This window comes from Sapajus apella, unplaced genomic scaffold, assembly GCF_009761245.1.
Source record: "Sapajus apella isolate SASKATOON/1434 unplaced genomic scaffold, GSC_monkey_1.0 scaffold83, whole genome shotgun sequence".
Taxonomy (NCBI): domain Eukaryota; kingdom Metazoa; phylum Chordata; class Mammalia; order Primates; family Cebidae; genus Sapajus; species Sapajus apella.
In genome coordinates this window covers 1,602,388-1,611,276 of record NW_022437023.1, presented here as the reverse complement: position 1 = coordinate 1,611,276, position 8,889 = coordinate 1,602,388, and positions in this window count along the sequence as shown.

The following is an 8,889-nucleotide window of genomic DNA, read 5'->3' as shown; positions in this document are numbered from 1 at the left end:
TAGTGGGTTCAGGCAATTCTCCTGCCTCAGCCTCCTGAGTAGCTGGGATTACAGGCACGCGCCACCATGCCCAGCTAATTTTTTGTAGTTTTAGTAGAGACGGGGTTTCACCATGTTGACCAGGATGGTCTCGATCTCTTGACCTTGTGATCCACCCGCCTCGGCCTCCCAAAGTGCTGGGATTACAGGCGTGAGCCACCGCGCCCGGCCAGGGTCTCCCTCTTTTACTCAAGCTGTCTCGAACTCCTGGGCTCAAGCATTCTGCCTGCCTCAGCCTCCTAAAGTGTTGACATTATAGGAGTAAGCCACCACGCCTGGGTATTGTTTTCCTTTTTTTTGAGTCTGAGTCTCACTCTGTTGCCCAGGCTGCAGTGCAGTGGTGTGATTACGGTTCACTGCAGCCTCGACCTCCCTCTAGCTCAGATGATCCTCCCACCTCAGCCTCCAGAGTAGCTGGGACCATGGGTGCACCACCACACCCAACTAATTTTTGTATTTATTTTTTTGAGACGGAGCCTTACTCAGTCACCCAGGTTGGAGTGCAGTGGCATGATCTTGGCTCACTGCAACCTCCATCTCTCAGGTTCAAGTGATTCTCTTGCCTTAGCCTCCCGAGTAGCTGGGATTACAGGCGCATGCCATCATGCCGAGCTCATTTTTGTATTTTTAGTAGAGACGAGGTTTCACCGTGTTAGCCAGGATGGTCTTGATCTCCTGACCTCATCATCTGCCAGTCTCGGCCTCCCAAAGTGCTGAGATTACAGGCTTGAGCCACTGCACCTGGCCCATCATTTATGTATTTTTTGTAGAGACAGGATTTTTCCATGTTGCCCAAAATGGTCTCGAACTACTGGGTTCCAGTAATCTGCCTGTCCAGGCCTCCTAAATATTGGGATTACAGATGTGCGCCACCACACCCAACCTCCTTTTTTTTTTTTTTTTTTTTTTTTAAATAGAAAATGTCACAGAAATAACTAAAGCCCACCCCTGGCCTCTCTCTTCCCTGAAGTATTTTTTATTCTCAAACATGTTCTAAAACTTTTACCCAATATGTATACATCTTTATTTTTTTTCGAGATGCAGTCTTGCTCTGTTGCCCAGGCTGGAGTGCAGTGATGCGATCTCGACTCACTGCAACCTTCGCCTCCCAGGTTCAAGCAATTCTCCTGCCTCAGCCTCCCAAGTAGCTGGGATTACAGGCACACACCACCATGCCCAGCTAATTTTTTGTATTTTTAGTAGAGACGGGGTTTCACCATGTTGGCCAGGCTGGTCTCGAACTCTTGACCTTGTGATCCGCCTGCCTCGCCCTCCCAAAGTGCCTGGCCCAGGCATCTATCTTTAAACAGTATACGGTATTGCTTTGTGTTCTAAAATTTTACATGAATGGTATTATAATGTTATATATCATTTTGCAAATTGCTTTAACTCAACATTATGCTTTTGAGATCTATCAGTGCTGATTTTTGTAAATTTAATCCACTCATTGCAATCTCTGTGTGTCTTTTAACTACTCTCCTTTTTTTAAACTGTCTTTTACTTTACTCTCCTGAGAATAGGTTGTTTGTAATATTTCGTGATTATGATCAGTGCCTCAGAGAACCTTCCTGAACACATCTCCTTGGAAGAGAAACAAAAGTTTCTCTACAGTGTCAACTGGGAATGGAAATTCTGGGTCATAATGCTTAGGCATCTTCACCTAGACTAAGATTTGTCAAATTGTTTTCTGAGGTGGTTGCACCAATTTACACTCACATGAACAAACTATACAACTCCCATTTCTTTACTTATTCTTATTAGGTGTATTAATTTTTGCCAGTCTGTTGGGTGTGAAATGGTATTTCAGTGTTGTTTTAATTTGCATTTCCCTAATTACTAGTGAGACTAAACGGCTTTTCATGTGTTTGGACGTGAGTGGCCTCCTCTTCTTTGAAAAGCCTGTTCAGATCCTATTTTTATTTTAGGTTGTTTATCTTTATCTTTTCCTTTTTTTTTGAGGTGGAGTTTTGCTCTTGTTGCCCAGACTGGAGTGCAATGGTGTGATCTCAGCTCACCGCAACCTCTGTCTCCCGGGTTCAAGAGATTCTCCTGCCTCAGCCTCCTGAGTAGCTGGGATTACAGGTGTCTGTGCCAGCAAGCCCGGCTTATTTTGTATTTTTAGTAGAGAAGGGGTTTCTCCATGTTGGTCAGGCTGGTCTTGAACTCCTGACCTCGGGTGATTTACCCGCCTTGACCTCCCAAAGTGCCCGAATTACAGATGTGAGTCACTGCACCCAGCCTATTTTTTATTTATTGGAGACAGGATCTTTAATTTTTTATTTTTATTTTTATTTTATCGAGACGGAGTCTCACTCTGTTGCCAGACTGGAGTGCAGTGGCGCGATCTCCGCTCACTACAACCTCCACCTCCTGGGTTCAAGTGATTCTCCTGCTTCAGCCTCCCAAGTAGCTGGGATTACAGGTGCCCGCCACCACGCCCAGCTAATTTTTGTCTTTTCAGTAGAGACGGGGTTTCACCATGTTGGCCAGGATGGTCTCGATCTCTTGACCTCGTGATCCACCTGCCTCGGCTTCCCAAAGTGCTGGGATTACAGGTGTGAGTCCTCACACCCAGCCGAGACAGGATCTTGTTCTGTCACCCAGGCTGGAGTTCATGTCTCACTGCAGCTTTAAACTCCTGGGCTCAAGAGATCCTCTTGTCCAGCCTCCCAAGTAACTGGGAGTACAGGTGTGAGCCACTGCACCTGGACTATGTCTAAGTATTTTGAAATTACTTTTAATTATTTGACAAGAATATTTTTTTTTTTTTTTTTTGAGATGGAGTCTTGCTCTGTCACCCATGCTAGAGTGCAGTGGCACTATGTTGGCTCACCGCAACCTCTGCCTCCTGGGTTCAAGTGATTCTCCTGCCTCAGTCTCCCGAGTAGTTGGGATTAAAGGTGCCAGCCACCATGCCCAGCTAATTTTTGTATTTTTAATAGAGATGGGGTTCCACCATGTTGGCCAGGCTGGTCTCAAACTCCAGACCTTGTGATCTGCCTGCCTCGGCCTGCAAAAGTGCTGAGATTATAGGCGTGAGCCACCGAGTCTGGATGAGAATATGTTTTCTTAAAAAACTTTTTGTTGCCCAGCATGGTGGCTCATGCCTGTAATCCCAGCACTTTGGGAGGCCGAGGCAGGCAGATCGCCTGAGGTTGGGAGTTCGAGACCAGCCTGACCAACATGGAGAAACCCGTCTCTACTACAAAATTAGCCTGGCATGGTGGCTCATTCCTGTAATCCCAGCTACTCAGGAGGCTAAGGCAGGAGAATCTCTTGAACCCGGGAGACAGAGGTTGCGGCGAGCTGAGATCACACCATTGCTGAGAATTGCTTGAGCCTGGGAGGTGGAGGTTGCAGTGAGCTGAGATCGTGCCATTGCACTCCAGCCTAGGCAACAATAGTAAAACTCTGTCTCAAAACAAAAAAAAAAACAAACAAAAAAAAACAAACCAAAAAAACAAAAAAACAACTTTTTGTTTTTTTACTTATTATTTCTTTTTCTTTTTTTTTTTTTTTTTTTGACGGAGTTTCGCTCGTTACCCAGGCTGGAGTGCAATGGCGCGATCTCGGCTCACCGCAACCTCCGCCTCCTGGGTTCAGGCAATTCTCCTGCCTCAGCCTCCTGAGTAGCTGGGATTACAGGCACGCACCACCATGCCCAGCTAATTTTTTGTATTTTTAGTAGAGACGGGGTTTCACCATGTTGACCAGGATGGTCTCGATCTCTTGACCTCGTGATCCACCCGCCTCGGCCTCCCAAAGTGCTGGGATTACAGGCTTGAGCCACCGCGCCCGGCCTACTTATTATTTCTTTTTTTCTCCCAATGACCTTGGAACTTATCGGCCTTCTCCCCAAATTGTCTCTGCTTCTGCTGACTCAGTGCCTTGGAACTTTGATGTTGTTGGTCTCATACGCCACTTTGCCATCCACTATCCTGGTGGCTGGTGGCTGGGAGGCAGTGGTCTGTTGGATGGTGGTCCTTTGCATGGAGTTGCTGCTCTCCAGGGCATCACCAAGATCAAGGTCCTCGCTGTCTTCCAGCAGGTGGCGGTAGGTGGCGATCTCAGCCTTCAGCCTGACCTGGATGTTCAGCGGGATCTTGTACTCCTGGGTCTGGCGCTGCTCCTCTGCCTGGGTCTGTGCCAGCTCCAACTCCAGGTGCAGCAGGGTCCCGGTGGGTTACTCCGTCTGCAGGGTGTCTCGCCTTCACCTCCCTCAGGCTGTTCTCTAAGCTGACCTTCAGACTTCTCATGGCGTCCAGGTCGATCTCCAAGGACTGGATTGTATATCTCAGCTTTGTGAGCATCATCTCAGCAGCTCTGACCTTGGCGGACTGTGTGGTGACCACTGTGATGCTCTCCTCAGTCTGGCTCAGCTCCTCTCAGTTCCCCTGAGCCAGTTTGTCGTATTGGGCCTGGACGTCTGCCATGACCTTGGTGAGGTCCTGTGATTTGGGGGCATCTACCTCCACCATTAACCCAGAGCTGGCAATCAGGGCTTGTAGTCCTTTAACTCCCTCCTCATGGTTCTTCTTCATGAAGAGCAGCTCCTCCTCGAGAACCTTGATCTCTGTCTCCAGTTGCAGCCGAGTGACATTGGTGTCATCATTGACCTAGCAGAGCCCATGGATGCTGCTCTCCAGATGGGCACATGGCCAGCTCTGTCTCATCAGCAGCAAGATGGGGATTGTCAATCTGCAGAATGATGTGGGCATTGTCCACAGAATTTGCAAAGATCCGAGCCCTCTGGTCCTCTATGGTCTTGAAGTAATGACCCCAGTCTCTGAGCTGGGGTCCCTTCTTCTCCAGGTGCTCCTGGATTTTGCTCTCCAGCTCCTGATTCTTGGTCTCCAGGCTCCTCACTCTGTCCAGGTAGGAGGCCAGGCAGTTGTTGAGGCCTTGAATGGTCTCCTTCTGGTACTGGATGTCCCCTATTCCCACCACACCCCTGGCCATCCATGTGGCCAGGCCCCCAGACCCCAAGGCGCCCTGGAAGCTGGTGGAGTGGGACACAGAGATCTCAGAGCCTGGGCCCTCAGCATCTGTATAGATGCTGGCTGTGCTGCTGACCAGACAGGCACTGTAGCCGGGCGGCTGCATGGAGCCCAGGCGTCGGCAGTTGGTGGAGGCGGTGGAGCAAGCGGTGAAGCTCATGCTTTCTGGAGAGGAAAGCGAGAGGACAGGACGTAGGTTTTGCCGAGGGCCTGTGTAATTTCTTTAGAGATGGGGTCTTGCTATGTTGCCAGGGTGGTCTTGAACTCCTGGGCTCAAGTCATTCTCCCACTTTAGCCTCCCAAAGTGCTTGGATTATAGCTGCACACTACCATGCTTAAAAAGCTTTTTGTTATGGAAAAATGTAAATATATAAAAGATAAGAGATTATATAATGAACCCCTTGGGTATCTATTAGCCAGGTTTGACAGCAATTATTAACATGGCCAGTCTTTTTAAAATCTATATTCCTATATACTCCTCCAATTCCCAGACTTGATTTATTTTGAAAGATTATGTTTTAAACTCTCAAATGTATGGAAAGTTTTTATTTTTATTTTTGGTGAATAATAACATAATTGCATTATAGTCAAAGATTATGGTCTGTATGATACTGAATGGCCAATATTACTTGAGACTTGCTCTGTGACTAGCATATGATCATTTTGGTAAATATTACATGTGTGTTTGAGAGCAATGTGTATTCTTTTTTTTTTTTTAAGATGGGATTTCACCATGTTGGTCAGGCTGGTCTTGAACTCCCGACCTCAGGTGATCCGCCCGCCTTGGCCTCCAAAGTGCTTGGATTACAGGTGTGAGCCACCATGCCCGGCCCGCAATGTGTATTCTTTAGAGATGTGTATTAGAGCAATGTGTATTTCTTAGAGATGGCGGTCTCTAAATTGTTTGGTGCAGCATTCTACATATTAAAGTTTGTTAATTTTGTCATTCAAATCTTCTATACCTTTGCTGAGCTTTTATCTTCTTGATTCATTAATAGCTGAAAGTTGTGGTGGATTACATCTGTGATCCTGGCGCTTTGGGAGGCTGAGGCAGGAGGATCACTTAAGCCCAGGAATTCAAGACCAGCCTGGGGAACATAGTAAGACCCTGTCGCTACAAAAACATTTAAAAAATTAGCCGGGCATGACAGTGCATACCTGTAGTCCTAGCTACACAGGAGGCTGAAACAGGAGGATTACTTGAGCTCAGGAGGTTGAGTCTGCAGTGAGCCATGATCATGCCCCTACACTCCAGCCTGGGCAACAGAGCAAGACCCCATAACAACAACAATAACAAAAATAACAACCACCACAACAGCAGCTGCAAACTCCATTCTTGTCAGATATTAATAAAGATATGCTGAGGTTTTTTGAGGGGTGGTTAATATTTACCTGCTATATCTTTTTTCATCCTTTGACTTTCAGACTTGCTGTATCTTGTGACTTAGATGTGTCTTTTATAAACAGTATATAGCAGGCTTAAAAATGCATATGTAGCTTAACAGAATGTATAGTTAAACAGTATATTTTCCCCTTTCCCAAATACTGCAAGAAAGACCTCAGAGCACTTCAGTGTGGCCATCCTCTTTTGCCTGACCTGTTTTGTATTTTAGGTCTGTTCTCTTCTTTTTTGCAGCCTCAAATTCTACCTTACTATGGCGACGGGGCTTGTTTGAATTTCCTCACTTTTTTTTTTTGAGGTGCACTCTCACTCTGTCACCCAGGCTGGAGTGCAATGGCGCAACCTTGGCTCACTGCAACGTCTGCCTCCCAGGTTCAAGCGATCCTCCTGCCTCAGCCTCCTGAGTAGCTGGGATTACATGCACCACCACACCTGGCTAATTTTTTGTATTTTTAGTAGAGATGGGGTTTCACCATGTTGGCCAGGCTGGTCTCGAACTCCTGATATCAGATGATCCACCCAAAGTACTGGGATTACAGGCATGAGCCACCATGCCCGGCTGAATTTCCTCACGTTTACCACGTGATTGCTCACTGTTTCTTCAGGCAACTCAGGCTTCCCTTTAGGGATGGCTTTGCCTCCTCCTGCAGTACATCCTTCACCTGCAGGTCTGATAGTGGCAAGCACTCCTGGTTTCATTTTGTTTGGAACATTTAAATAAGTATAAAATAAAACACATAGAAAAATGCATGAGACAAAAATGGACAGAATTATTATAAAATGTACACTAGAAGCGCCACTCGTGTTCCGCCTCCAACACCTTGCTTTTTTTTTCTTAATTATTATTATACTTTAAGTTCTGGGGTACATGTGCAGAATGTGCAGGTTCGTTACACAGGTATATACATGCCATGGTGGTTTGCTGCATCCATTCCCCGGTCATCTACATTAAGTATTTCTCCTAATGTTATCCCTTCCCAATCCCCCCACCGCCCTGTATCCCTCCCCTAGCTCCCCAACCCCCTCCTTCTTTTTTGAAAGAAGGCCTGGCTCTGTCATTCAGGCTGGAGTGTAGTGGCCTGATCATGGTTCCCTGCAGCCTTGACTTTCCAGGCCCAAGTGATCCTCCCACCTCAGCCTCATGAGTAGCTGGGACTATGGGCATGTGCCACCACACCTGGCTAATTTTTGAATTTTTTGTAGAGATAGAGTCTTCCTTTGCCCAGGCTGGTCTTGAACTCCTGAGCTAAGCAATTCTCCTGCCTCGGCTTCCCAGTTTGGGGATTACAGGCATGAGCCACTGTACCTGGTCCCACTTCCCTTTATGATCATGATCATGTCTTAGTCACTGTCCTTTTTTGTTAATCATGTCCTTGCATTTCTGTATACTTCCATCTACTTATTTATTTATTTATTTATTTATTTTTTGAGACGGAGTTTCACTCATGTTACCCAGGCTGGAGTGCAATGGCACGATCTCGGCTCACCGCAACCTCTGCCTCCCAAGTTCAAGCGATTCTCCTGCCTCAGCCTCCTGAGAAGCTGGGATTACATGCACCACCACATCTGGCTAATTTTTGTATTTTTAGCAGAGACAGGGTTTTGTCATTTTGGCCAGGCTGGCCTTGAACTCCTGACCTCAGGTGATCCACCTGCCTAGCCTCCCAAAGTGTCAGGATTACAGGCGCAAACCACCACGCCCGGCCATATTTCCACCCACTTATGCATCTGATGATATACTAGAGATTCATTTTGCCTGTTTTGAACCTTCTACAAAGGTGGAATCTTTCTGCATGTATCTTTCTGCCTCTGGCTCTTGCTCTCAGCATTGCTAGTAGGGCTCATCGAGATTGTTTCATGTAGTTGAAATTCCCTGATTTTTATTACCATATTGTATCTTATCATATTACTATGTTGTAATTTATCTTGGCCTCTGCTTGCTGGGCCTGAGGTCTGTCTCCAGTGGGGCTGTCATGAGCAAGGCTGCTGTGAGCACTTTCAGCATGTCCCCTGGGCAGTGTATGTGTGTGTGGGTGCAATTTTCCAGTCCAGCGTGTAGACCCAGGACTGAACTGGCTGGGTCATGGGTTAGGCATATTTTCAGTTTCATCAGATCACGCCCAGATTTACACCTATGTACCCATTTGCACTCCTACCACATCCTCGACCACATGTGGCCTTGTGAGATTGTAAAGTTCTGTTTTTGTGTATATGAAAACCATTTCATTTCATCTTAGTCTTTGAGAGATAGTTTTCCTGGGCACAGAATCTAGCCTCGCTTTATTTATTTAATTTTTAAATTTTGTTCATTTATTTACTTATTTATTTTTTGAGACAGAGTTTCACCCTGTGGCCAGGCTGGAGTGCAGTGGTCCATCTCGGCTCACCGTAACCTCCGCCTTCAGGGTTCAAGCGATTCTCCTGCCTCAGACTCCCGAGTAACTGGGATTA